Below are 27,975 nucleotides of genomic sequence, written 5' to 3' on the forward strand. Positions count from 1 at the left end.
TAAAAGATCATTTTATCTTCAGTTTAGGTAGTGACAAAGCATTTTTGTGTTTTATGTATGAATGTCTACTTCTATAAAATAATGCCGTTAATCTTTAATCAAGAATAAAAAAGTTGGCTGGGCATGTAAAAAATAAAACAGTGTTGAGATATGAAATATTTCTCTGTGTGTGTGGGGGGGAGATTTTGTTTTGTTTTTGAGACAGGGTCCTACTCTTTTAAGAACCTGTTGTAAGACTCCAAACTGGAGTGCAGTGGTAGGATCACAGCTCACTGCATCCTTGATCTCCTGGGCTAAGGTGATCCTCCTGCCTCAGCCCCACAAGTAGCCACAGGCCTGTGCTACCACACCCAGCGAATTTTTTGTATTTTTAGTAGAGACAGGGCTTCACCATGTTGCCCAGGCTGGTCTTGGATTGCTGGACTCAAGTGATCCACCCAGTTTAGTCTTCCAACGTGTCAGGATTACAGGCATGAGCCACCACACCTGGCATGAAATATTTGCTAAAATAAGTAAAATAACTATGATATGAAAACTTTCGGCTGGGTATGGTATCTTCTGCTTGTAATCCCAGCACTTTGGGAGGCTGAGACAAGGGGATTGCTTGAGCCCAAGGATTCAAGATCAGCCTGGGCAACGTAGTAAGGCCTCATCTCTACTAAAAATAAAAAATTAGCCAAGTATGGTGGCATGTGCCTGTGGTCCCAGCTACTTAGGACACTGAGGCAGGAGGATTGCTGGAACCTAAAAGGATGGAGTTGCAATGAGCCATGATAGTGCTACTGCATTCCAGCTTAGGCAACAGTGAGACCCTGTGTCTAAATAAATAAATAGGTGCCAGGCGCGGTGGCTCAAGCCTGTAATCCCAGCACTTTGGGAGGCCGAGACGGGCGGATCATGAGGTCAGGAGATCGAAACCATCCTGGCTAACACAGTGAAACCCCGTCTCTACTAAAAAATACAGAAAAACTAGCCAGGCGAGGTGGTGGGCGCCTGTAGTCCCAGCTACTTGGGAGGCTGAGGCAGGAGAATGGCGTAAATCCGGGAGGCGGAGCTTACAGTGAGCCGAGATCTGGCCACTGCACTCCAGCCTGGGTGACAGAGCGAGACTCCATCTCACAAAAAAAAAAATAAATAAATAAATAGGTAAGTAAAAACTGTTTAATTTTTTGACAATATGTTAAAGTACACTATCATTCTATAATTTAACATAAATTTTATTAGATTAAAGTTAGGTGAAATGATAGCCTGGATTTTAGTATCCATTATTTTACTCGATTTTATTCAAATGGCACTATGAGATGTGTTCAAAAAATTTTTGAAACAGTGTCCTTTTTTTTGAGATGGAGTTTCGCTCTTGTTGCCCAGGCTGGAGTGCAATGGCATGATCTTGGCTCACCACAAACTCCATCTCCCAGGTTCAAGCAATTCTCCTGCCTCAGCCTCCCAAGTAGCTGAGATTACGGGCATGTGCCACCAGGCCCAGCTTATTTTTGCACGCGCGCGCGCATGTGTGTGTATATATATATTATATATGTATGTATGTTTAGTAGATATGGGGTTTCACCATGTTGGTCAGGCTGGTCTCAAACTCGTGACCTCAGGTGATATACCCGCCTTGGCCTGTGTATTACACAGTGCTGGGATTACAGAGTGCTGGGATTACAGGCGTGAGCCACAGTGCCCTGACAAAACAGTGTCCTTGTAAAAATCCTTTTGGAACACAGTCATTAAGCCAGTTGGTTTACTCATGTTGCAGTAAATTTGGAAATCAATTTCAATTTAATACTCTTTTGAGATACTCACATAGTTATAATTTGTAATTTGTTGGTATGTACTATGAAAACACCAAGTCAGAATAGTGATTGATGGAATTTGCTTTTAAAGACCTCAAGTTTAGGCCAGGCGTGGTGTCTCATGCCTGTAATCCCAGCATTTTGGGAGGCTGAGGTGGGCAGATCACCTGAGGTCAGGAGTTTGAGACCAGCCTGGCCAACACGGTGAAACCCCGTCTCTACTAAAAATGCAAAAATTAGCTGGGTATGGTGGCTCTCACCTGTAATCCCAGCCATTCAGGAGGAGGAGGTAGGAGAATTGCTTGAACCTGGGAGGCGGAGTTTGCAGTGAGCCGAGATCGAACCTTTGTATTCCAGCCTGGGAGACAGAGCGAGACTCCATCTCAGAAAAAAAAAAAAGACCACCAGTAAGTGTAGCCAGTAAGTTATGTAGCTTTCATATCAAAGTAAGATTCAGCAATGGCACACGTATTTTTTGTATTTTTTGAGTGCAGCATTCTAGGCAGTGTGGTTATTAAAATAGGTTCAGTAATGACACATCTGTATTAATAATTTTTTTGATGTGTTATTTTCTAGATACTGCACCAGTATACAGCAAAGAGTAAGAATTGATCCCTCCCATTTTGTAGTTTAGTAGGGATACAGGCTTGGAAGTAAATACATGCAATAGTGTAATGCAGGGTTTCCCAACTGTGGTAGTATTGACATTTTGGCTAGGATAATTCATTGTGTGGGGATCTGTGCTATGCATTATAGGATATTTTGCAACATCACTGGCTTTTACCCATTAGATGCCAGTAGCATCACCCCCGGTTGTGATGATCAAAAAATATTTCAGTTATTACCAAATGTCCCCTAGGCAGCAAAATCACCCGATTGAGAACCATTTATTTAGCTCTTAAACAGATAGAGTTAAGGGGTGTTTAGGAGTAGTGATTCCTGAGGGAGTGAGATTTTATATGGGGGTCTTGAAAAAAAATAAAAGTGCAAAGGCTATTACATACCTGAGAGCATGAATGATCAATAATGAAGAGGGTGATAACTGATCATTTGTGGCTATAGGTTATTTATGTGATTTGGGATGGATGTCTGGCAAAATGAAGCCGAAAAGGTACTTTTGGGCCATATCTTTTTTCTTTTCTTTTTTCTTTTTCGAGACGTGATCTCACTGTTTTGCCTAGGCTGGAGTGCAGTGGCACAACCATGGCTCACTGTAGCCTTGGTTGACCTCCCTGGCTCAAGCAGTCCTCCCACCTCAGGTTCCCAAGTAGCTGAGACCACAGGAGTCCACTACCCACCCCCAGCCCCCCAACTGAGTAGCTGGGAGACAGACAACTGGCATATACCGCTGTGGCCAGCTAATTTTTGTAGCGACAGGGTTTCTCCATGTTACCTAGGCTGGTCTTGAACTCCTGCGCTGAAGTGATCCTCACACCTTACCCTCCCAAAGTGCTGGCATTACAGGTGTGAGCTACCATGCTTAGCCATTTTTCTTTTTTTTAAAACTGTTTAATTGAGGTATAATTAATGCAGCAAAGTGTCTAAATATGAAGTGTAAGCCTGTTGAATTTTTACAGATGTATATGTTCATGTAACCACCACTAAGAATAAGATAGAGAACATTCCTAGTACCTATTACAGTTCTTTTTTTTTTAGATACAGCGTCTTGCTCCTTTGCCCAGGCAGGAGTGTAGTGGTGCCATCATAGCTCACTTCAGCCTTGAACTGCTGGGCTCAAGTGATCTTCCCATCTCAGCCTCCTGAGGAACTAGGACTGACTACAGGCACATATAGGAATGAGGACTTGCTGTGTTGTGCAGGCTGGTCTTGAACTCCTGGCCTTAAGCCATTCTTCTGCTTTGGCCTCCCAAAGTGCTGGGATTACAGGCATGAGACACCATGTCTGACTTTCTTCTTAAAATCTGTATTTTACTGGTTGTTCTTTCTGACTGCTTTTAATAGTAGGTGTCTTTCAACACAGTGCTTTTCTGTCTCTCTCTCTCTTCCTGCTTCCTCCCCAACTCCATCCTTTATACCCAATTGCCTGACTGAGATAATCTTTTTTTTATTTTTATTTTTATTTCTATGTTTCTTTGAGACAGAATCTCACTATTGCCCAGGCTGGAGTGCAGGGGCACAATCATGACTCAACTACAACCTTGACCTCCCCAAGTTCAGGTGATCCTCCCACCTCAGCCTCCCTAGTACCTGGGACTACAGGTGCTCACCATTACACCTGGCTAATTTTTGTATTTTTTGTAGAGATGGGGTTTCATCATGTTCCCCAGGCTGGTTTTGAACTCCTGGGCTCAAGCAATCCGCCTGCCTTGGCCTCCCAAAGTGCTGGGATTACAGGCGTGAGCCACAATGTCCAACTGAGATATCTTACTCTTTTTGAAGACACATTGGGGTGAACATATCTAAATTGAACTCAGCTTCTTAATCTTTTGCAAAAGGTTCCCCTTGTTTACCTACCTATTTCAGTGTTAATAACATGTTTTGCTTAGTTTTGTTTCTGAGGTAGAGTCTGGCTCTGTCACCCAGGCTGCTGGAGTGCAATGGCATGTGCTGCAGCCTCGAACTCTTGGGCTTAAGTGATCCTCCTGCCTCAGCCTCCCAAATAGCTGGGACTGCAGGAGCTTGCTGCCATTCATTCCTGACTAACGTTTTGATTTTTTGTAGAAATTTTCTAGATACTGTGGCAGGATACAGAAATGAGTCAGACTTGATCCTTCCCTAGCCTTGCCGTATTGCCTAGGCTGGTCTCAAACTCCTGAACTCAAGTGATACTCCTGCCTCAGCCTCCCAAAGTGGCGGTATTTGCCACTGCACCTGGCCATAAGGTTTTTTTTGTTTGTTTTGTTGTGTTTTGTTTTTGACACAGGGTCTTGCTGTGTCCCCCAGGCTGGAGTGCAGTGACGCAATCTCAGCTCACCCCAACATCTGTCTCCGGGGCTCAAGCTATCCTCTCACCTCAGCCTCCCAAGTAGCTGGGACTGCAGGAGTGCATTACCACACCTGGCTAATTTTTGTAGAGATGGGGTTTCGCCATGTTGCCCAGGCAGGTCTCAAACTCCTGACCTCAAGTGATCTGCCTGCCTCGGCCTCCCAAACTGTTGAGATTACAGGCATGAGCCACTGTGCCTGGCCCATAACGTTTATTCAATCAGTTTTACCAAGCTATAATTTATTTGCAGTACTTTCACAAATTTTTAATATACAGATCAGTGGCTGTAACGATCACTTTAATAATAGAGTAATTTTTATTTCCCCCAAAATTTCCTAGGCCCCTTTGCGGTCTCTTTTCAGTTTTATTGCTGTGCAGCCACTGATGTGATTTATTTCTTCTTTTTTTTTTGGAGATGGAGTCTCACTGTGTCACCTAGGCTGGAGTGCAGTAGCACAGTCTTCGCTCACTGCAACCTCCGCCTCCTGGGTTCAAGCAATTCTCCTGCCTCAGCCTCCCAAGTAGCTGGGATTATAGGCCCATGGTGCCATGCCTGGCTAATTTTTCGTATTTTGTTGGAGACGGGGTTTCACTGTGTTGCCCAGGCTGGTCTTGAACTCCTGAGCTCAGGCAATCCACTCGCCTCAGCCTCCCAAGGTGCTGGGATTACAGGCATGAGCCATCACACCAGGCCTCTGATGTGATTTCTATTGCTATAAATGAGATTAGTCTTTTCTAGAGTTTCATAGAAATGGAATTATACAGTATGCAATTTTGTGTTTGGCTTCTTTCTCTTGGCATAATAGCTGTGATATTTATGTTGTGTGTTTCAGTAGGTCATTTCTTTTTGTTGCTTAGTAATAGTCCAGTGTTTGGATATATCACTGTTTGTTTATCTGTTCACCTGTTGATTCATAATTGAATTATTTCCAGTTTTTGGCTATTATGAATAAGATTGCTAGCAATATTTGTATATAGGCTTTTTTATGGACATATATTTTTATTTCTGCTAACCCTAAGTCTTCTAAATTAGAAACTTGGGGATTATTTTTGATTTGTTTAATCTCTTTTCTCAACTATATTCACACAATAGGTTATGAAGTCATGGGATTTCTTCTTTTGAAATGTGTTTCATTCTTTGTTCTCTTTTGCAAATATCTGTAACATTATTGTGAGAGGGTGTGTCTGTGTGTGTGTGTATGTAGCCTTATTTTAGGAGTAGGGGATGTAAGGATGATTGTGCAGATGATATATTTGCTCAGTGAGGTTTATAGTCAGGTGGGGATGCTGACATTGAATTTATAGGATGGGGAAAGGGGCTGTTGCCGTTGGAAGCACTCTTATCTGTAAAAGTATCATTTTAGTCCCTGTTTTTGTTCTAGTCTTATTGTTGCTATTTTTAGTTTGTTTTTGTTTTGTTGTGTATTTATGGATATGTATGTGGTGTAAAGTGGTAAAAAAGTTTGTTGTCATGGATATTGTCATTGTTATGTGAGCCTGGGCAACGCACTTAATCTCTGGGCCTCAGTTCATTGTCTGTAAAATGGGAATAATAATACTTTCCACATAGTGTTAAAAGGATTAGATGCACTGTTGTATGTATAACTCTTAGTTTTGTTTTTGTTTTTGTTTTTGTTTTTTGAGATGGAGTTTCTCTCTTGTTGGCCAAGCTGGAGTACAATGGCATGATCTTGGCTCACCACAACCTCCGCCCCCCGGGGCTCAAGTGATTCTCCTTCCTCACCTTCCCGAGTAGCTGGGATTACAGGCACACACCATCATGCCTGGCTAATTTTTTTGTATTTTTAGCAGAAACGGGTTTTCACCATGTTAGCTAGGCTGGTCTCGAACTCCTGACCTCAGGTGATCCGCCCACCTCAGCCTCCCAAAGTGCTGGGATTACAGGCATGAGCCACTGCACCCAGCTATACTGTATGTATAGCTCTTAGAATAGTACCTGGCGCCGGGCGCGGTGGCTCACGCCTGTAATCCCAGCACTTTGGGAGGTTGAGGCAGGCGGATCACGAGGTCAGGAAATAGAGACCATCCTGGCCAACATGGGGAAACCCCATCTCTACTAAAGATACAAAAAATTAGCCGAGTGTGGTGGCAGATGCCTGTAGTCCCAGCTGCTCAGGAGGCTGAGGCAGGAGAATGGCATGAATCTGGGAGGCAGAGCTTGCAGTGAGCCGAGATCATGCCACTGCACTCCAGCCTGGGTGACAGAGTGAGACTCCATCTCAAAAAAAAAAAAGAAAAAAAAAAAGAATAGTGCCTGGCATATTGTGTTACATAAGTGTTGGCTAGTTTTTTTTTTTTTTTGAGATGGAGTCTCGCTCTGTCGCCCAGGCTGGAGTGCAGTGGCGTGATCTGAGCTCACTGCAACCTCCGCCTCCTGGGTTCAAGCGATTCTCCTACCTCAGCCTCCCTAGTAGCTAGAATTACAGGTGCCCGCCACCACGCCTGGCTAATTTTTTGTATTTTTTTTAGTAGAGACGGGGTTTCACCATGTTGGCCAGACTGGTCTTGAACTCCTGACCTCAGGTGATCCAACCGCCTAGGCCTCCCCAAGTGCTGGGATTACAGGCGTGAGCCACCGTGCTTAGCCAGCTAGTACTATTATCTTAATTCTACATTACTTAAAAGGCTGTCTTTTTCTCTCCCATTTCAGTTCCCCTTACCTATTGGTATAAGATTTATCTCCTTATGTAGTATCTTATTTTTTACTTCTACAAACCTACAAAAGTACTTTCTTTTTACTTTTTTTTTTTTTTTGAGACAGAGTCTCACTCTGTTGTCCAGGTTGGAGTGCAGTGGTAGGATCTAGGCTTACTGCAACCTCTGCCTCCAACATTCAAGCAATTGTCCTGCCTCAGCCTCCCAAGTAACTGAAACTACAGGCACATGCCACCATGCCTGGCTAATTTTTTTTTTTTTTTTAATAGAGATGGGGTTTCACGGTGTTGGTCAGGCTAGTCTCAAACTCCTGACCTCAAGTAATCCACCTGCCTCGACCACCCAAAGTGCTGGAATTACAGACGTGAGCCACTGTGCCTGGTCTACGGAAGTACTTTCTATATCATAATCTGGCAGCTCTTTGTGTGTATTTTTTCAGTTGTGATGTACAAACAAATGCTTAAATGAATTTTTTTTTTTTTTTTTTTTTTTAACCAATGTATCTACTAGATTATGTTATGGAAAGTTTCCAACATTCCTGAAGGCTCCCTCCTATCCCTTCTCCCTCATAACTATCCCTCCATATCTGTTCTGACTCTTTACCATAAATAATTTTTCCATGTAATTGTTTTCATTGTTTCTTAAGATTATCTGTGATTGACGCCTCCATATCTATACTCCCTTCCTTCCTTCCTTCCTTCCTTCCTTCCTTCCTTCCTTCCTTCCTTCCTTCCTTCCTCCCTCCCTCCCTCCCTCCCTCCCTCCCTCCCTCCCTCCCTCCCTCTTTCTCTCTTTCTGAAACAGGATCTCACTCTGTCGCCCAGGCTGGAGTACAGTTGTATAATCTCAACTTCCATCTCCCAGGTTCAAGTGTTTCTTCTGCCTCAGCCTCCCGAGTAGCTGGGACTGCAGGCATGCACCACCATGCCTGGCTAAGTTTTGTATTTTTAGTAAAGATGGGGTTTCACCATGTTGATCAGATTGGTCTCAAACTCCTGACCTCCAGTGATCTGCCTGCCTCGGCCTCCCAAAGTGGTGGGATTACAGACGTGAGCCCCCACGCCCAGCCGATACAGCCTATTTCTGATTACTGCCCAGCACACTTTGCCTATGTTCATGATGTCTCTTTTAGTGCCCTTTTGGTCTCACGTCTTCTTTCTCTCTGTCCATTCAAATGCTCTTCCATGAAGTTGTCCCCAACTGCTTCAGCTTATGCTGTCCTTGTCCTTCTCTAAGTTCTTTTTGGCTCATTTATCAGTGTCCCAATTTAGTACCTAATGAGATATTTTCCTTTTTTTGTTAAGTACTTAATTGTCTTAGCTTTTACTAGGACTGTGGTTATTTTGTGTTCCTCCCATTTAATGGCTAGCATAGGACATACAGTACTAATTGTTGAATAGAATCTAACTGAATTTTTAAAGTTTAAGTTCTTTAAGTGTTGGATAGCAGGTAGCAGTTATAGTAGAGAATTTGGCAGTGAACTAGGGCAACTATTTGTATAACGAAAATAAAAAGCACAGCATAGCTTCATGAACGCATATAAATCTTGATACTATTCCACTGTATTAGACTGTAGTAGAATCAGAAATGCTGAACCCATGGGAATTGCTTGCATGGGTTACAGTAGCTCTATGAACTTCCTGAGGTTGTGTACAATTTGGTATGTATATGTACATGTGCATTTTTCTGGGGTAAGAATTCATACCTTAATTGGGTCTTCAAAGCTATCCTTGACTAAAAAAATTAAGATCATGTGATCTAGCAAAAAATGTCATTTTACAGATGAGACAGCTGAGACTCAGAATTAAGACACAAGAGGAATGGCTTACTCATAGTCATTGTTATTCATAATGGTGATCCTGAGTCAACAGGAAATATTAATTAGGTTCAATGTGGTCTGCCTTATAAAAAGGGAAATAAGACTCCATGGAAGTGTCTAAATACAGTTAGGAAATATTTCCACCCCAAATAGTTAAACTTAAAAAAATTGAGGTGAAATTCACATAACATAAAGTTAATCATTTTAGACTGGGTTTGGTGGCTCATGCCTGTAAGCCCAGCATGTTGAGAGGCTGAGACGGGTGGATTGTTTGAGCTCAGGAGTTCAGACCAGCTTGGGCAACATGGCAAAACCCTGTCTCTACAAAAAGTACAAAAATTAGCTGGGCATGGTGGCATGTGTCCGTAGTCCCAGCTGCTTGCGAAACAGAGGTGGAAGGATCACTTGAGTCCGGGAGGCAGAGGTTATAGTGAGCAGAGATCACGCCACTGCACCTGCAGCTGGGGTGACAGAGTGAGACCCTGTCTCAAAAAACAAAAACAACAGCAAAATTAACCATTTTAAAGTAAACAGTTGAGTGGCATTTAGTACCTTCACAGTGTTGTATAGCTACCACATGTGTGTTCCAAAGCATTTTCCTTAACCCTCATGGAAACCCTTCACGCATTTGTTACAGCAGTTGCTCCCTATTTTCCTGTCTCTTCCGTCTCTGATAATCACCAGTCTTTGTTCTATGTCTATGGATTTGCCTATTCTGGATACTTCATAAAAAAGAAATCATACAATATTGTACATTACAAACATTTGTATACAAATACAAATATTTGACCTTTTGTTTCTGGCTTCTTTTTTTTTTTTTTTTGAGATTGAGTCTCACTCTGTTGCCCAGGCTGGAGTGCAGTGGCGCAATCTCGGCTCACTGCAAACTCTGCCTCCCGGGTTCAAGTGATTCTCCTGCCTCAGCCTCCTGAGTAGCAGGGTTTACAGGCACACACCACCATGCCCAGCTAATTTTTTTCTATTTTTAGTAGAGACGGGGTTTCACCATGATGGGCAAGTTGGTTTTGAACTCCTGACCTCAAGTGATCCGCCCGCTTTGGCCTCCCAAAGTGCTAGGATTACAGGCGTGAACCACTGCGCCCGGCCTACTTTATTTATTTTTTTTATGGCTGAATAATATTCCATTGTATTTATGTACCACAGTTTGTTTTCCCATTCATTTGTCAGTGGACATGTGAGCTGTTTTATACCTTTTTTTTGCACGGGGGTGGGGGAACAGAGTTTCGCTCTGTCACCCAGGTTGGAGTGCAGCGGCACAATCTTGACCTAGGCTCACTGCAACCTCCGCCTCCCGAGTTAAAGCGATTCTCCTGCCTCAGCCTTCCAAATAGCTGGGATTACACGTGCATGCCACCATACCAGGATAATTTTGATATTTTTAGTAGAGACGGGGTTTCGCCATGTTGCCTGGGCTGGTCTGAACTCCTGAGCTCCAGTGATCCACCTGCTCAGACTCCCAAAGTGCTGGAATTACAGGCGGTGAGCCACCGCACCCAGCTGTTTTATACTTTTTGGCTACTATGAATAGTGCTAATGTGAACATACTTGTACATTAGTATGCATTGTTTTCAGTTCTTTTGGATGTATACTTAGAAGTGAAATTGCTGGGTCATTAACTTTTTAAGGAAATGGCCACCTATTTTCCATAGTGGCTGAACCATTTTACATTACCACCAAAAATATATGAAGGTTCCAGTTTCTCCACATCCTCTTCCAACAATTATTTCCCATTAAAAAAATTTTATAGCCATGATTGAGTGTGAAATGGTACTTCTTTGTAGTTTTGATTTGCATTTCCCTGGTGACTAATGATGTTGAGCATCTTTTCATGTGCTCATTGGCCATTTGTTTATCTTATATAGACAAATATAAAATAAACATAATTCTCAAAGAGGTCTGCTTCAGTTAGCGAGAAAAATGTTTGAAGATGTAAAGTATTTGGTTTTTCTATATAATCAAGTGCCAAACTGGTACAAATATAAAATACTGTGGTAATTAAAAAGAGAAGATATGGTGAAACTGGTTTAAACTTTGTCTGAAAGCAAGTGTATGAGAACCCTTCTACCATTATGTACAGTTATAGACTGTAATGCAGATAATTTGATTTGGAGGATTTTCTTGCTTCAGATATTCACATATTACCCCTTGACTTGGCATTGAAAGATGTCTATTCAATTTTCTGCATTAAAGAAGAACAGTTTTGCCAGGTGCGGTAGCTCATGCCTGTAATCCTAGTGCTTTGGGAGGCTGAGGCAGGAGAATCACCTGAGGTCAGGAGTTCGAGACCAGCCTGGCCAACCTGGTGAAACCCCATCTCTACTAAAAATATAAAAAATTAGCCAGGTGGCCGGGCGCGGTGGCTCACGCCTGTAATCTCAGCACTTTGGGAGGCCAAGGCGGGCGGATCACGAGGTCAGGAGATCGAGACCATCCTGGCTAATACGGTGAAACCCTGTCTCTACTAAAAATACAAAAAAATTAGCCGGGTGTGGTGGCGGGCGCCTGTAGTCCCAGCTACTCGGGAGGCTGAGGTAGGAGAGTGGCGTGAACCTGGGAGGCGGAGCTTGCAGTGAGCCGAGATCGAGCCACTGCACTCCAGCCTGGGTGACAGAGCGAGACTCCATCTCAAAAAAAAAAAAAAATTAGCTGGGCATGATGGCAGGCACCTGTAATCCCAGCTACTGGGGAGGCTGAGGCAAGAGAATCACTTGAACCTGGCAGACAGGTTACAGTGAGCTGAGATTGCACCACTGCACTCCAGTCAGAGCAACACGGTGAAACTCCTTTTCAAAAAATAAAAAAGATTATGTACAGAGATTTTATTGCAACATTATATATTTTTAGTTTTATTGGATAGATTTAGAAGTCTGATAATTTTTTTGCTCTTCTTTGTTTCAAAGCATAGAGAGAAATAAGTCACATGGAAGATTCACAGTACCCTTTAGATTTAATGGGAAAAAAAGCTAGTCTTAAGACTTCTCAAAGAGAAGTCTTAGAGAAATTAATTGGATCATCGGAAAAGGGGCAGTTACACATTGGAAATACAAATTAAATATTACATTATCTAATTAAATGTTACATTAATTAAATAATACAAATTAAATAGAACACATTGAATGGCTTCTTTCCTTAATGCAAGCTGAAAGTATGTATTTGCCATCTTTTAGGCTTGTTTAATTTTAAAACTTTGCTGAGTAACATTTTTAACTAAAACTTGAGTTTTTAGTTTTCCTCGTTGGACCTGTATTCAGTGTCATGTTTGATACTACCGTAGAGAGGCAAAATTTGAACTCATTAATTTTCTAAAAGGGGTAATCTTCAGGGCAGACTTATCTTTTATTCTTTTATATCTTTTAGTTGATTTAATCAATATTTGTTAAATGCAATTACAATCAAGTTTTTATCTTATTTCCCCCTCCCACTTAATTATTTCTGAACCCAGCATCTAGGACGGTGCTGGGGATATGGTAAAGGTCTGGTAAATATTGAATGAATTATGCTTATTTTAGTTTACCAGTTTTTTTTTTTTTTTTTTTTTTGAGATGGAGTCTCACTCTGTCATCCAGGCTGGAGTGCAGTGGCACTTTCTTGGCTCACTGCAACCTCCACCTCCTGGGTTCAAGCAATTCTCCCTGCCTCAGCCTCCCGAGTAGCTGGGATTACAGGCGTCTGCTACCATGCCTGGCTAATTTTTGTATTTTTTATTAGGGGTTTTGCCATGTTGGCCAGGCTGGTCTTGAACTCCTCTGATCTCAGGTACTCCACCTGCCTTGGCCTCCCTAAGTACTGGGATTATAGGCGTAAGCCACCGCCCCCGATCCCTCCCCTTCAGTTTTAAGTTGGGTTGTTTGTTTTCTTATTGTTTAATTTTGAATTCTTTATGTATTCAGGATAAGCCCTTATTAGATGTAGGTTTTGCAGATATGTTCTTTTCATTTATGGCTTTTTTTTTCCCACAAAAATTTATTCTTAAATGTACAACAGGCTCCAATACAACACTTCAGTCCAGCTATAGGTGGCAAAAGATGGTATAACAGGGAATGAAATCAAGGGTCACCACCTCCTCAGGCACATGGAACAGCTTGCTTTTTGCCAGATTTATTAATTACACCTGTGGCCAGGGGCGCCTTCCCTATAGTTTCTTCTGGTCCTCTTTGTTTCTGCCTTGTTCTGCTTTCTGGGCTGTTTCAGGGGTTCCTTCTTGCCATCTTTGTGGCTGGACATGGCACCTGCCGCCTCTTCCCCAGACCCTGCCACTGGAAATCCAGTTATGGCTTTAAATTTTTTTCTTAATGATATCTTTCACAGAGCGGAAGTTTTTAATTTTGATAAAATCTAATTCTTTCATTCTCTCTCTTCTCTCTCTTTTCTTTCTTTTTCTTTCACAGGGTCTTACTCTGTCATCCAGGCTGCAGTAGAGTGGCATGATCACAGCTCACTGCAGCCTCGACTTCCCAGGCTCCAGTGATCCTTCTACCTCAGCATCCCAAGTAGCTGGGATCACAGGCACACACTACCACACCCAGCTAATTTTTGTATTTTTAGTAGAGACGAGGTTTTGCCATATTGCCCAGGCTGGTCTGAACTCCTGAGCTCAAGCGAGCCACCTGCCTCAGGCTCCCAAAGTGCTGGACTTACAGGCGTGAGCCACTGTGCCCAGCCTCTTCATTTTGTTTTGCGACAGGATCTTGCTCTGTTGATGAAGCTAAAGTGCAGTGGTGAGATTATAGCTCACTGCAACCTCAAACTCCTGGGCTCAAGTGATCCTCGCATATCAGACTCCTTAGTAGCTAGGACTGCAGGCACATGCCACCATGCCTGGCTAATTTTTAAACTTTTTTTATTTTTTATTTTTTTGTAGAAATAGGGTCTTGCTATGTTACCCAAGCTGGTCTCCAACTCCTGACCTCAAGTGATCCTCCCACCTTGGCCTCTCAAAGTGCTGGGATTACAGATGTGAGCCACTGCCCCTTGGCCTACACTGTCTTGAGTATTGCAGCTTTATTTATTTATTTTTTGAGACAGGGTCTCACTCTGTTACCCAGGCTGGAATGCAGTGGTGCAGTCTCAGCTTACTGCAGCCTTGACCTCCTGGGCTCAAGCGATCCACCTGTCTCAGCTTCCTGAGCAACTGGGACCACAGGTGCACGCCACCATACCCAGCTAATTTTATCTGTGTGTGTGTGTGTGTGTGTGTGTGTGTGTGTGTGTATGTGTGTATATATATATATATTTATTTATTTATTTTAAGACAGAGTCTAGCTCTTTTGCCCAGGCTGGAGTGCAGTGGCATGATCTCTGCTCACTGCAACCTCCACCTCCTGGGTTTAGGCAATTCTTCCACCTCATCCTCCTGAGTAGCTGGGATTATAGGTGTGTGCCATCATGCCTGGCTGATTTTTGTATTTTTGGTAGAGATGGGGTTTCACCATGTTGACCAGGCTGGTCTTGAACTCCTGGCCTCAAGTGATCCTCCTCCCTTGGCCTCCCGAGTGCTAGGATTACAGGTGTGAGCCACTGCACCCAGCCTATCGTAACTTTATATAGTCATTCCTTGGTATCTGTGTGGGATTGGTTCCAGGACCCCTGTGGATACAATCCATGAATTGTATCCTAAGTCACTTATATAAGATGATGTAGTGTTTGCATATAACCTACAAACATCCTCCTGTATACTTTAAATCTTCTGTAGATTACTTGTAATACTAAATGCATTCCCTACACATCACTTCATTCTTCTGGATTCAGTGTACTACTTGGTGCATGGCAAATTCAAGTTTTGCTTTTTGGAACTTTGTGGAATTGTTTTTTTCTGAATATTTTTGATCCGAGGTTGACTGAATCCAGGAACGTGGAACTAAGGATACAGGGGGCTGACTATAGTAAGTTTTGGCATCAGTTAGAGTTCTTCACGTTTATTCTTTTATTCAAGTTGTTTTGGCTGTTCTGGGTGCTTTGCTTTTTTTTTTTTTTAAATGTATGTTTTAGAATCAGTTTGTCAGTTTCTTCAAAAAAGGCTGCTGGTTTTTTGGGATTTTGTTGAATCTTTGGATCATTAGTGGGACCATTGATATCCTGACAATACTGAGTCTCCCAGTCTATGAAGTTAGTGTATTTCTTTATTTATTCAGGTCTTTTTCTTATTTTCCTCATCAGTGCTTCGTAATTTTCAGCATACAAATCATGCACACATTTGTTAGATTTATATCTATTTTGTAAATTTTTTTTTTTTTTTTGAGATGGAGTTTCACTCTTACTGACCAGGCTGGAGTGCAATGGCATGATCTCGGCTCACATCAACCTCCACCTCCTGGGTCCAAGCGATTCTCCTGCCTCAGCCTCCCCAGTAGCTGGGATTATAGGCATGTGCCACCATGCCTAATTTTGTATTTTTAATAGAGGTGGGGTTTCTCCTTGTTGGTCAGGCTGGTCTCGAACTCCCAACCTCAGGTGATCCACCTGCCTCAGCCTCCCAAAGTGCTGGGAATGTGAGCCACTGTGCCTGGCAATTTTTGTTTTTTTTGAGATATAGTCTGTCTCTCTGTTGTCTAGGCTGGAGTACAGTGGTGTGATCAAGGCTCACTGCTGCATTCATCTCCCAGGCTCAAGCTATCCTCCCACCTCAACTTCCTAAATAGCTGGGACCACAGGCACACACCACCATGCCTGGCTAATTTGTTTTGATTTTTAGTAGGGATGAGGTCTTGCTGTGTTGCCCAGGATGGTTTTGAACTCCTGAGCTCAAGCGATCCTCCCACCTCAGCCTCCCAAAGTGCTGGAAGTATAGGCATGTGCCACTGAGCCCGACCGTGTTTTTTAATTTTATTGAAAATGTTGTCTACCCCCCACCCCAATTTCAGTTTCATTATGAGTATGTAAACATACAATTGATTTTTTTGTTTGTTTTGTGAGACAGGGTCTCACTCTGTTGCCCAAGCTTGAGTGCAGTGACAGAATCTTGGCTCACTGCAGCCTCAACTTCCTGGGCTCAAGTGATCCTCCCACCTCAATCTCCCGAGTAGCTGGGACTACAAGTGTTGGTGCAACACCTGACTAATTTTTTTTTTTTTTTGAAATGGGGTCTCACCCTGTCACCCAGGCTGGGGTACAGTGGTGTGATCTCAGCTTACTGCAACCTCTGCTTCCTGGCTAAAGCAGTCCTCCCTCCTCAGCCTTCCAAGTACCTGGGACTACAGGTGCATGCCACCATGCCTGGCTAATTTTTTATTTTTTTAGAGTTGGTTTCTGCGTGTTGCCCAGGCTGGTCTCAGACTCAAGAAATTCACCTGCTTCGGCTTCCCAAAGTGCTGGGATTACAAGAGTGAGTCACAGTGCCGACCATAATTGATTTTTTTGATATTGACTTTGTATTCTGCAACCTTAATAAATTCACTTATTTCTAGTAGCTATTTTGTAGACTGGGATTGGATTTTCTATGTACACAATTACGTTTATAAGTACAGTTTTATTTCTTACTTGCCTGTCTGAATGCCTTATTTTTTTTTTTCTTCTTGCCTTATTGCACTGGGTAGGTCCTAAAGTATAATGTGATGGTGGATATCCTTGTCTTATTCCTCATCTTATGAGGAAAATACTTAAATCTTTTTTTTTTAGACGGAGTTTCACTCTTGTTGCCCAGGCTGGAGTGCAATGGCACGATCTCGGCTCACTGCAACCTCCACCTCCCGGGTTCAAGCGATTCTGCTGCCTCAGCCTCCTGCGTAGCCGGGATTACAGGCATGTGCTAGCACACCTGGCTAATTTTGTATTTTTAATAGAGACGTGGTTTTTCCATGTTGGTCAGGCTGGTCCCGAACTCCTGACCTCGTGATCTGCCTGCCTTGGCCTCCCTAAGTGCTAGGATTACAGGTGTGAGCCACCACGCCCAGCTGGAAAATACTTAATCTTTTATCAATGCATATGATATTAGCTATAGGGATTTTTTTTTCTTTTTGAGGCAATGTCTTGCTCTGTCATCTAGGCTGGAGTGCAGTGGCTCAGTCTCAGCTCATTGCAACCTCTGCCTCTCAGGTTCAAGTTAGTCTTCTGCCTCAGTTTCCCAAGTAGCTGAGATTACAGGCACCCACCACCATGCACGGCCAATTTTTGTAGAGATGGGATTTCACCATGTTGGCCAGGCTAGTCTTGAACTCCTGACTTCAAGTGATCCACCTGCCTTGGCCTCCCAAATTGCTGGGATTATAGACATGAGCCACCATGCCTGGCCAGCTATAGGGTTTTTATAGATGCTATTTATCAGGTTAAGGAACTTTCCTTATATTTGCGGTTTTCTAAGAGTTTTTGTCATGAATTAATTCACATTCATTTGTCAAATACTTTTTTGGGGGACAGCTCTTGAACTCACATGGTTATACTTTTGTGTGTGTATGTGTGTGTTGAGACTGAGTCTCGCTCTGTCGCTAGGCTGGAGTGCAGTGGTGCGATCTCAGCTCACTGCAACCTCTGACTCCCTGGTTTAAGTGATTCTCCTGCCTCAGCCTCCCGAGTAGCTGGGATTATAGGCACGTGCCACCACACCCACCTTATTTTTGTATTTTTAGCAGAGATGTTGGCCAGGCTAGTCTTGAACTCCTGACCTCAAGTGATCCACCTGCCTTGGCCTCCCAAATTGCTGGGATTATAGACGTGAGCCACCATGCCTGGCCAGCTATAGGGTTTTTATAGATGCTATTTATCAGGTTAAGGAACTTTCCTTATATTTGCGGTTTTCTAAGAGTTTTTGTCATGAATTAATTCACATTCATTTGTCAAATACTTTTTTGGGGGACAGCTCTTGAACTCACATGGTTATACTTTTGTGTGTGTATGTGTGTGTTGAGACTGAGTCTCGCTCTGTCGCTAGGCTGGAGTGCAGTGGTGCGATCTCAGCTCACTGCAACCTCTGACTCCCTGGTTTAAGTGATTCTCCTGCCTCAGCCTCCCGAGTAGCTGGGATTATAGGCACGTGCCACCACACCCACCTTATTTTTGTATTTTTAGCAGAGATGTTGGCCAGGCTAGTCTTGAACTCCTGACCTCAAGTGATCCACCTGCCTTGGCCTCCCAAATTGCTGGGATTATAGACGTGAGCCACCATGCCTGGCCAGCTATAGGGTTTTTATAGATGCTATTTATCAGGTTAAGGAACTTTCCTTATATTTGCGGTTTTCTAAGAGTTTTTGTCATGAATTAATTCACATTCATTTGTCAAATACTTTTTTGGGGGACAGCTCTTGTACTCATATGGTTATACTTTTGTGTGTGTATGTGTGTGTTGAGACTGAGTCTCGCTCTGTCGCTAGGCTGGAGTGCAGTGGTGCGATCTCAGCTCACTGCAACCTCTGACTCCCTGGTTTAAGTGATTCTCTTGCCTCAGCCTCCCGAGTAGCTGGGATTACAGGCACGTGCCACCACACCCACCTTATTTTTGTATTTTTAGCAGAGATGGTGTTTCACCATGTTGGCCAGGCTGGTCTTGAACTCCTGACCTCAAGTGATCCACCTGCCTTGGCCTCCCAAAGTGCTGGGATTACAGGTGTGAGCCACTGCGTCCGGCCGTTTATGCTTTTTTAGACTGATAAAGTGAATTATATGGATTGATTTTTATTCCTGAGAGGAATCCCACTTGATAATGATATATTCTTTTTATAAACTGCCAGCATCTATTTGTAAATGTTTTTTGCAGTTTTTGCATTATACCCATTTGAGATACTGGTTTATAGTTTTCTTGTTCATATCTGGCTTTGGTATCATGGTAATGTTTAACTCATAAGGTAAGTTGGTAAATGTTTATATACTAGAAGAGTTTATGCAGAACTGGTATTATTTCTTTCTTAAATATTTGATAGAATTTCCCTGTGAAACCACGTGGACCTAGAGTTTTCTCTAGGCAAGGCTTTTTAATTATGAATTCCATTACTTTAATAGAAACAGTGGGTTAGGTTATCTTTTTTTGTTTGTCTTGCTGTGTCACCCAGGCTGGAGTGTAGTGGTGCCATCACGGCCCACAGCAGCCTTGACTTCCTGGGTTCAAGTGATCTTCCGCATCAGCTTCCCAAGTAGCTGGAACCACATGCACATGCCACCACACCCAGCTAGTTAAAAATTTTTTTTGGGGTAGAGATTGGGTTTTGGCATATTGCCTGGGCTGGTCTCAAACTCCTGGACTCAAGTGATCCTCCCCACTTGACTTCTACAGTGCTGGGATTACAGGTATGAGCCACTGTGCTGTCCTCTATTTATCCTTTTTTTTAATTTTTATTTTTTGAGATGGAGTCTCGCTTTGTCACCCAGGCTGGAGTGCAGTGGCGCAATCTTGGCTCGCTACCATCCCCATCTCCTGGGTTTAAGCGATTCTCCTGCCTCAGCCTCCCAAGTAGCTGGAACTGCAGGTGCATGCCGCCACACCCAGCTGATTTTTTTTTTGTATTTTTAGTAGAAACTGGGTTTCACCATGTTGGCCAGGCTGGTCTCGAACTCCTGACCAGCCTCAGGTGGTCCGCCCGCCTCAGCCTTCCAAAGTGCTGGCATTACAGGCATGAGCCACAGCTCCTGGCCCCTCTGTTTATTTTTGAGTGAACTTTGATAGTTTGTGTTTTTTTTCAGAGACTTTTCATTTCATGGGAGTTATCAGATTAACTGGTAAAATTATTCATAATAATCCCATTTTTTTCTTTTAATGTTGATAGCGTATGTAGTGATACTGCCTCTTTAATTCCTGATACTGGTAATTTGTTTCTTCTCTCTCTTTGACATTAGTTTGTCTACAGAGTTACCTAGCTAGCTTTTGAGGCTGGGCGTGCTACTGCATGCCTATAATCCCAGGACTTTGGGAAGCAGAGGTGGGTGGATCATGAGGTCAGGAGTTTGAAACCAGCCTGACCAACATGGTGAAACCCCGCTGTACTAAACATACAAAATTTAACTGGGCGTGGTGGCAGGTGCCTGTAATCTTAGCTATTCAGGAGGCTGAGGCATGAGAATCACTTCAATCTGGGAGGCAAAGGTTGTAGTGAGTTGAGATCATCTCGTTGCACTGTAGCCTGGGTGACAGAGCAAGACTCCGTCTCAAAACGAAAACAACAACAACAAAAATCTAGCTTTTGGTGTCATTGACTTTCCTTTATTGGTTTCCTTTTTTCCCCAATTTTTTGATTTTGGCTTGTTATTTCCTTTTGCTGTGTTGTATTTAATTTGCTCTTCCTTTTTTTTTTTTTTAAAGTTTCTTAATCTGGACGTTTGTATTTTGATACTAAATATTTCTGCTTTTCTAATATAAGGATTTAATTTATAAAATTTTCCTATGTCCCTGTATTTCAATTCAGAATATTTTACAATTTCACTTTTATATTTCTCTTTGACAAACTATGTGTATTTAGAAGTGTGTTTAATTTCTAAATATTTAGGAATTTTCTTGATGTTTTTCTGATTTTTGATTTATGATTTAATTCTGTGTGGTCGGAAAACATACTGTCTGAATTTAATTCTTTATTTATTAAAACTTATTTCAGGCTGGGCGTGGTGGCTCACACCTGTAATCCCAACACTTTGGGAGGCTGAGGCAGGTGAATTGTTTGAGGTCAGGAGTTAGAGACTAGCCTGCCCAACATGGCGAAACCTCGTCTCTACTAAAAGTACAAAAAATTAGCCAGGCGTGATGGTGGACGCCTGTAATCCCAGCTATTCTGGAGGCTGAGGCAGAAGAATCGCTTGAAGCTGGGAGGCGGAGTTTGCAGTGAGCCGAGATCGTGCTACTGCATTCCAGCCTGGGCAACAGAGGGAGACCCTGTCTCAAAAAAAAAACAAAAAACAAAAAAAAAGCAAACTTGTTTCATGGCCCACTATGTGGTCTATTTTGGTTGTTCTATACATACTTGAGAAGAATGTGTATTCTTCATTTGTTGTGTATCGTGTTCTGTAAATGTGAATTATTAGGTCAAGTTAGTTTGAGTGTGGTTTACGTTTTCTGTGTACCAATTGATTTTTTGTATTTGTTTTCTCAGTTATAGAGAGGAATGGTGAAATGTCAGCTATAATTATTCATTCGTTTTCAGATAGAAAGCCCGTACCCATACAACTTACCTTGTTTGTTTAGCTTCTCTCAGAGATCGTAGTCCTGTGTTGCCTCTTATTCAGTGTCTAAAAAGTAGTTTTATATTTTTCGAGTTTCTCAGGTGTTTATGGCAGGAAGGTAAATCTTGTCCTAATTAGGTTATCATTGCTCAGAAGCAGAAGTTGATCCCAAGTTTGTATACGACAAGTTTTAAAAACAATTTTATTGGTTTAAATTTTATCATAGTATTATGGCCAATATTGCAACATTGGTCGAAGTGTGAGAGCATGGAGTGATATCACAGTTATTATGAATATGAATCTGTGCTTTTATGCACCAAGGGATAAATGGAGTTACATACTTCTGAAATGCCTGTTTGGGCTATTTAGCAGAATAGTTTATCCCAGAATAGGATTTATTGGGATAGTTGGTAATCACCTAGTTAATATAAAATTAAATATTTAGTACTTTAGTAGTGAGAAGCCATTGCTTTTTACTTAGCAAAACAGTGTCATTTAGAATAACTGCACATTATTTTTTCATGGAAACTCGGTTATTTTTATAAGCAGAGTCACATAAATGGTTCATTGAACAGTAGTTATAGTTTGGAGGCGGGGCATGGTGGCGCACGCCTGTGATCCCAGCACTTTGGGAGCTCGAGGTGGGCGGATCACTTGAGGTCAGGAGTTTGAGACCAGCCTGGCCAACATGGCAAAACCCCATCTCTACTAAAAATACAAAAATTAGCTAGGCGTCATGGTGTGCGCCTGTAATCCCAGCGGCTCGGGAGCTTGAGGCATAAGAGTCACTTGAACCTGGGAGGCAGAGGTTGCAGTGAGCCAAGATTGCAGCACTGCACTCCAGCCTGGAGGACAGAGCAAGACTGTGTCTCAAAAAATAAAAAAGGCTGGCCACGGTGGCTCATGCCTGTAATCCCAGCACTTTGGGAGGCCGAGACTGACGGATCATGAGGTCAGGAGATCGAGACCATCCTGGCTAACATGGTAAAACCTCATCTCTACTAAAAATACAAAAAATTAGCCGGGCGTGGTGGCAGGCGCCTGTAGTCCCAGCTACTCGGGAGGCTGAGGCGGGAGAATGGCGTGAACCCGGGAGGCGGAGCTTGCAGTGAGCCAAGATCACGCCACTGTACTCCAGCCTGGGTGACAGAGCGAGACTCCATCTCAAAAAAAAAAAAAAAAAAGTAAATAGAGGCATGGTAACATTTGCTAAGGAAAGAAAAGAAATACTGGGCAGAGAAATAGGAAGACTCATCCACTTCTCCTTGGTTGCTAAAGTATAGAAGTTGGTTAACCTACATATCTTTCTTTGGAAGTTGTGCTTATCAGAAAAAAGGAGGTCAGTAGTAGGAGATGCCTATTTTTGTGTCATGTGTTAGATTACTTGTCAGAAGTTTTCTTTGTTGACTGCTGACCTTTAGTTTCTCTTTTTGCTGTTTAGAAAATAGTTTGAAGTTTTGTACAACTTACGTAAGTTTAAAATTTTTTTTTTAATGGAACGTTTCACGAGTTTGTATGTCATCCTTGCACAGCAGCCATGCTAATCTCTGTATTGTTCCGGGGTTTTAGTATATATGCTGCTGAAGTGAGCACATATAAGTTTCTTTTGGAATATTTTTTTTTTTTTTGAGAGGAAGTCTCGCTCTGTCGCCCAGGCTGAAGTGCAGTGGCTGGATCTCAGCTCACTGCAAGCTCCGCCTCCTGGGTCCACGCCATTCTCCTGCCTCAGCCTCCTGAGGAGCTGGGACTACAGGCGCCTGCCACCTAGCCCGGCTAGTTTTTTGTATTTTTTTAGTAGAGACGGGGTTTCACCGTGTTAGCCAGGATGGTCTTGATCTCCTGACCTCGTGATCCCCCCGTCTCGGCCTCCCAAAGTGCTGGGGTTACAGACGTGAGCCACCGCGCCTGGCCGTCTTTTGGAATATTTTAACAGTTTTGGTGGAATTGTCATTTTTCGTTACAGATTATATACAAAATTTATTACTCTACCTGTACTAAAGATTAATGTGCTATTGAGATATACTGCTTTGTCTCTATTATAACAACCAGATAGTTAGCAGTACAGTTATTTAAAAGTTAGACCATTAAATTTGTTAGTAAATACTTACTAGTTTTGGTTTTTTGAGGTGGAATCTTGCTCTGTCACCCAGGCTGGAGTGCAGTGGCACGATCCTGGCTCACTGTGACCACCACCTCCCAGGTTCAAGCGATTCTCCTGCCTCAGCTTTCCCAGTAGCTGGGATTACAGACACACACCACCACGCCCCGCTATTTTTTTTTTTTTTTAATTTTTTAGTAGAGATGGAGTTTCACCATATTGGCCATGCTGGTCTCAAACTCCTGACCTGAAATGATTTGCCTGCCTTGGCCTCCCAAAGTGCTGGGATTGCAGATGGGAGCCACTGTGCCCGGCCCATTTTAATTCACTTTAAAACTTCTATCTGGGCTTGGTGGCTCCTGCCTGTAATCCCAGCACTTTGGGAGGCTGAGCCGGGTGGACAGCTTGAGATTCACGAGTTTGAGACCAGCCTGGGCAGCATGGTGATATCCAATCTGTACAAAAAACACAAAAATTAGGTGAGTGGGGTGGTGTGTGCCTGTAGTCCCAGCTACTCGGGAGGCTGAGGTGGGAGGATGTCTTGAGCCTTGGGAGAGCTGAGATTACACCATTGCATTCCAGCCTGGGTGGTAGAGCCAGATCTTGTCAAAAACAAAAACAAAACCAAAAAAAAAAAAAGAATGAAACTTCTTACTTTAGTAAAGGGGATATTGAAAGATGATAAATTACGTTTGAAAATATCGTTCTTGTAATCTAAGATCAAATGAAATTAGATTCTGTTAAAATTGATAGGTCGGCCGGGCGCGGTGGCTCATGCCTGTAATCCCAGCACTTTGGGAGGCTGAGACGGGTGGATCACGAGGTCAGGAGATCGAGACCATCCTGACTTTCACGGTGAAACGCCGTCTCTACTAAAAATACAAAAATTAGCCGGGCGCGGTGGCGGGCACCTGTAGTCCCAGCTACACAAGAGGCTGAGGCAGGAGAATGGCGCGAACCCGGGAGGCGGAGCTTGCAGTGAGTGGAGATCTCAGCACTGCACTCCAGCCTGGGCGACAGAGTGAGACTCCGTCTCAAAAAAAAAAAAAAAAAAAAAAAAAGATAAGTCATTTAAAGATTGTAAAATTTCTCTTATTTTCATGCATTTTACATAAGAATGAATCAGTTTGATTCATGGTTACATTGATTTGGCACCTACTATGTTTAGGTGCTATGTAGTAGGTGAAAATGTAAAGGTGAAAAAATGTGACCTGTATCTGTAGAGAGCATATTGTTCCAGGGTAGGAAATCAAAGGATAAAATAAGTAATTATAAGCTAGTATGGTAAGTGCAATTTCAGAGATATTTTATTATTACAGAAACACAGAAGAGGGTTCTGAATCCAAATTAGAGATTAGGGAAGAGAGTAAGTATAGTAGTCTGGGAGGACATCTAGGAGATAGTTTCTGAGCCAAAGGTAGAAAAAGGCATTCTGAGATGCAGTAAAAGGCTAGAAGAAAGAGAATATGGGAAGAATGTGTGGCTGTAAGCCAGGCATCTGTCGAAGGGGCGAGTGAGGACTGAAATTCGGCCTGTGTTGTGCTATCCATTATTTATGTCTTGTGCTTACGGAGTTGCACATCCTTAAAAGGAGTCCCTTTTTCCAATTTCTTAAAAGGGTCAGTGGCTTAAGAGGCCCCTCATATGTAGGACCAGCTGTTGGTACATTGTATGATTAGTTATGGATTTTGAATTTGATTTTCTATGCCTGTTATTCTCTAACTTAGATCTGAGCAACTTCAGGGTGTTCTGGAGTGGAATCCTGGTGAGATTAAGGAAACCCCTAAATAACTTCTTATATTTTCCTTGAATATTTTGTAGTGAAGCAAAATAGATTATATGCTAGAGCGAAGCTGTCCAATATGGTAGCCCCTAGTTACCATAAATTTAAGTTAAACTTAATAAAACTTAAATAAAATTCAGTTTCTTAGCCAACTACATTTGAAGTGGAATTGGATGAGAATTGATACATAAGGCAACAATGAAATAGATTTGGAAGGGTGGATAAGATTTGTAGACAGACATGGGGGTTTTGTGGATAGCATTCCAAGTGGAGAGAATAACATTAATAAATACATGTAATGCCATTGGTGGAAAATAAGTTCAGAAATGTAGTTTGGACCAAAATGGGAGAACCCTGAAAGCTTAACCTGGAGAAGATTATATAATATTGAGAACTTCTAGGTTACAGTTTTTGAGCAGGAAGATTGAGTGATGCTTTAGAAGTGTTTTAGAGATCTTGGCCGGGTACGGTGACTCATGCCTATAATCCCAGCACTGGGAGGCTGAAGTGGGTGGATCACTTGAGGTCAGGAGTTTGAGACCAGTCTGGCCAACATGGTGAAAACCCATATTTACCAAAAAATGCAAAAAATAGCGAGGTGTGGTGGTGCATGCCTGTAGTCCTGGCTACTTAGGAGGCTGAGGCAGGTGGATCGCTTGAACCTTGGAGGCAGAGGTTGCAGTGAGCCGAGATTGTGCCACTGTACTCCAGCCTGGGCAACAGAGCGAGACTCTGTCTCAAAAAAAAAAAAAAAAAAAAAAAAGAATAGAAAGAAATGCTTTAGAGATCTTATTTGAGTTAGGAGTGATGTATTTGTTAGGGTTTTTGGAAGCAGAGAAGTGATACCAACTATCTTAAGAATAATTTTCTTGACCAGGCGCAGTGGCTCGTGCCTGTAATCCTGGCACTTTGGGAAGCCAAGGCGGGCAGATCATTTGAGGTCAAAAGTTCCATATCAGCCTGGCCAACATAGTGAAACCTTGTCTCCACTAAAAATACAAAAATTAACTGGGCGTAGTGATGGGTGCCTGTAATCACAGCTACTCAGAAGGTTGAGGCACAAGAATTGTTTGAACCCAGGGGTGGAGGTTGCAGTGAGCTGAGATTGCGCTTCTGCACTCCAGCCTGGGCAACAGGGTGAGACTCTGTCTCAGAAAAAAAAAAGAGAAGAATTTTATTATAAGACTATTAAGTTGCTCATAGACTGAAAAGGAAGGTTGGAGAGAGTCTAGGATAGCTCCTGGAATCTTTTTTCCAGACTTGTATCATTTGTTCAAGATTCAGAAACTCCAAAAGCCAAGTACACCTTTCCTAGAGGGGAATACCTAGGCAGAGGAGAGGTAATAATCTCAAAAGGAAATCTAAGACCATTACTAAAACATCCTCACAGATGTTGGGAGGCTGAGCAAGAAACTGTTCTTTACTGTACTGTACAGAATAGACTAAAGGGAATAAGACTAGAGATTGGAATGCTTGAGAGGTGTTTTGCTACATAACAGACCTGAACAAAAAGTAGTGGCAATGGGATTGGCAGTGAGGGTTTTGATGTGAAAAATGCCATGGAGGTAGAATCTGTAAAATTTAGTAACAAATACTTCTTTTTTTTTTTTTTTTTTTGAGACGGAGTCTCGCTCTGTCGCCCAGGCTGGAGTGCAGTGGCTGGATCTCAGCTCACTGCAAGCTCCGCCTCCTGGGTTTACGCCATTCTCCTGCCTCAGCCTCCCGAGTAGCTGGGACTACAGGCGCCCGCCACCTCGCCCGGCTAGTTTTTTGTATTTTTTAGTAGAGACGGGGTTTCACCGTGTTAGCCAGGACGGTCTCGATCTCCTGACCTCGTGATCCGCCCGTCTCAGCCTCCCAAAGTGCTGGGATTACAGGCTTGAGCCACCGCGCCCGGCCACAAATACTTCTTTTTAAATACGCAGATGACTGTACAGTGCCTAGATAACCTAGAGAAAGTTGATGATGAGGTATTACGGAAATCTGGCTCTGTTACTTAGCAGCTATATGATAGTGAGCAAATGATGTACATGCTTTGAGCTTCAAGTATAATTTGAGGTGACAATTATTTTAAAACAGTTGTCAGAATTACACATATATTTTTCTTTTTTGAGACAACATCTGGCTGTTACTCAGGCCAGAGTGCAGTGGGTCAGCTGTAGCCTCTGCCTCCTGGGCTTGGGGAATCCTCTCACCTCAGCCTCCCAAGTAGCTGGGACTACAGTTGCGCACCACAATGCCTGGCTAAATTTTGTATTTTTTTCTTTTTTTTGTAGAGACGGGATTCCACCATGTTGCCCAGGCTTGTCTCGAACTCCTGGGCTCAAGTGATCCCCACCTTGACCTCCCAGAGTGTTGGGATTACAGGTGTGAGCCACTGTGCCCACCCCAGTTATGAGAATTAAATAAGCAAAATGCCTGGAATATAGTGACAAGTCAATGAGTGTTAGTTCCTTTCCCTATTAAACAGAAAACTAGAGGATATTTCTTTTGATTGTTTTTTGTTTGAGGGTGCTACAGGCAGGTGCTATAGTTTGTTATCTTTGTATACTTGGTTTTAGAACTTAATGCCTTTGTAGATTAGATGGGTATTCTTATGGAAACAGATGGGAAGTATTCTGGATTAGAAATCAGTTTTAGATTTAGAATTTTAAAATAAGCTTTTTATTTTTACTTAATAATTTCAGATGTACAGAAAAAGTGCAAAGAAGATAGTACAGAGTTCTTGTAAACCTTTCATCTCCTTTCCTCTGAGTTTTATTT

At 42.6% G+C, this 27,975-nt stretch overlaps 1 protein-coding gene and 1 non-coding gene across 4 annotated transcripts in view; one reads left to right on the top strand and one right to left on the bottom strand.

Moving 5' to 3' along the window:
* The window catches only part of TAOK1 (TAO kinase 1), a 175,632-nt gene that overhangs the window by 15,037 nt on the left and 132,620 nt on the right, over nucleotides 1-27,975 (top strand). The gene's annotated exons all lie outside the window — the stretch shown is intronic.
* LOC115894995 lies at nucleotides 22,819-22,924 on the bottom strand. The gene has a single exon (XR_004055209.1). It is a non-coding gene; the product is annotated as a U6 spliceosomal RNA (small nuclear RNA).

Source organism: Rhinopithecus roxellana, chromosome 19 (assembly GCF_007565055.1).
Source record: "Rhinopithecus roxellana isolate Shanxi Qingling chromosome 19, ASM756505v1, whole genome shotgun sequence".
Taxonomy (NCBI): domain Eukaryota; kingdom Metazoa; phylum Chordata; class Mammalia; order Primates; family Cercopithecidae; genus Rhinopithecus; species Rhinopithecus roxellana.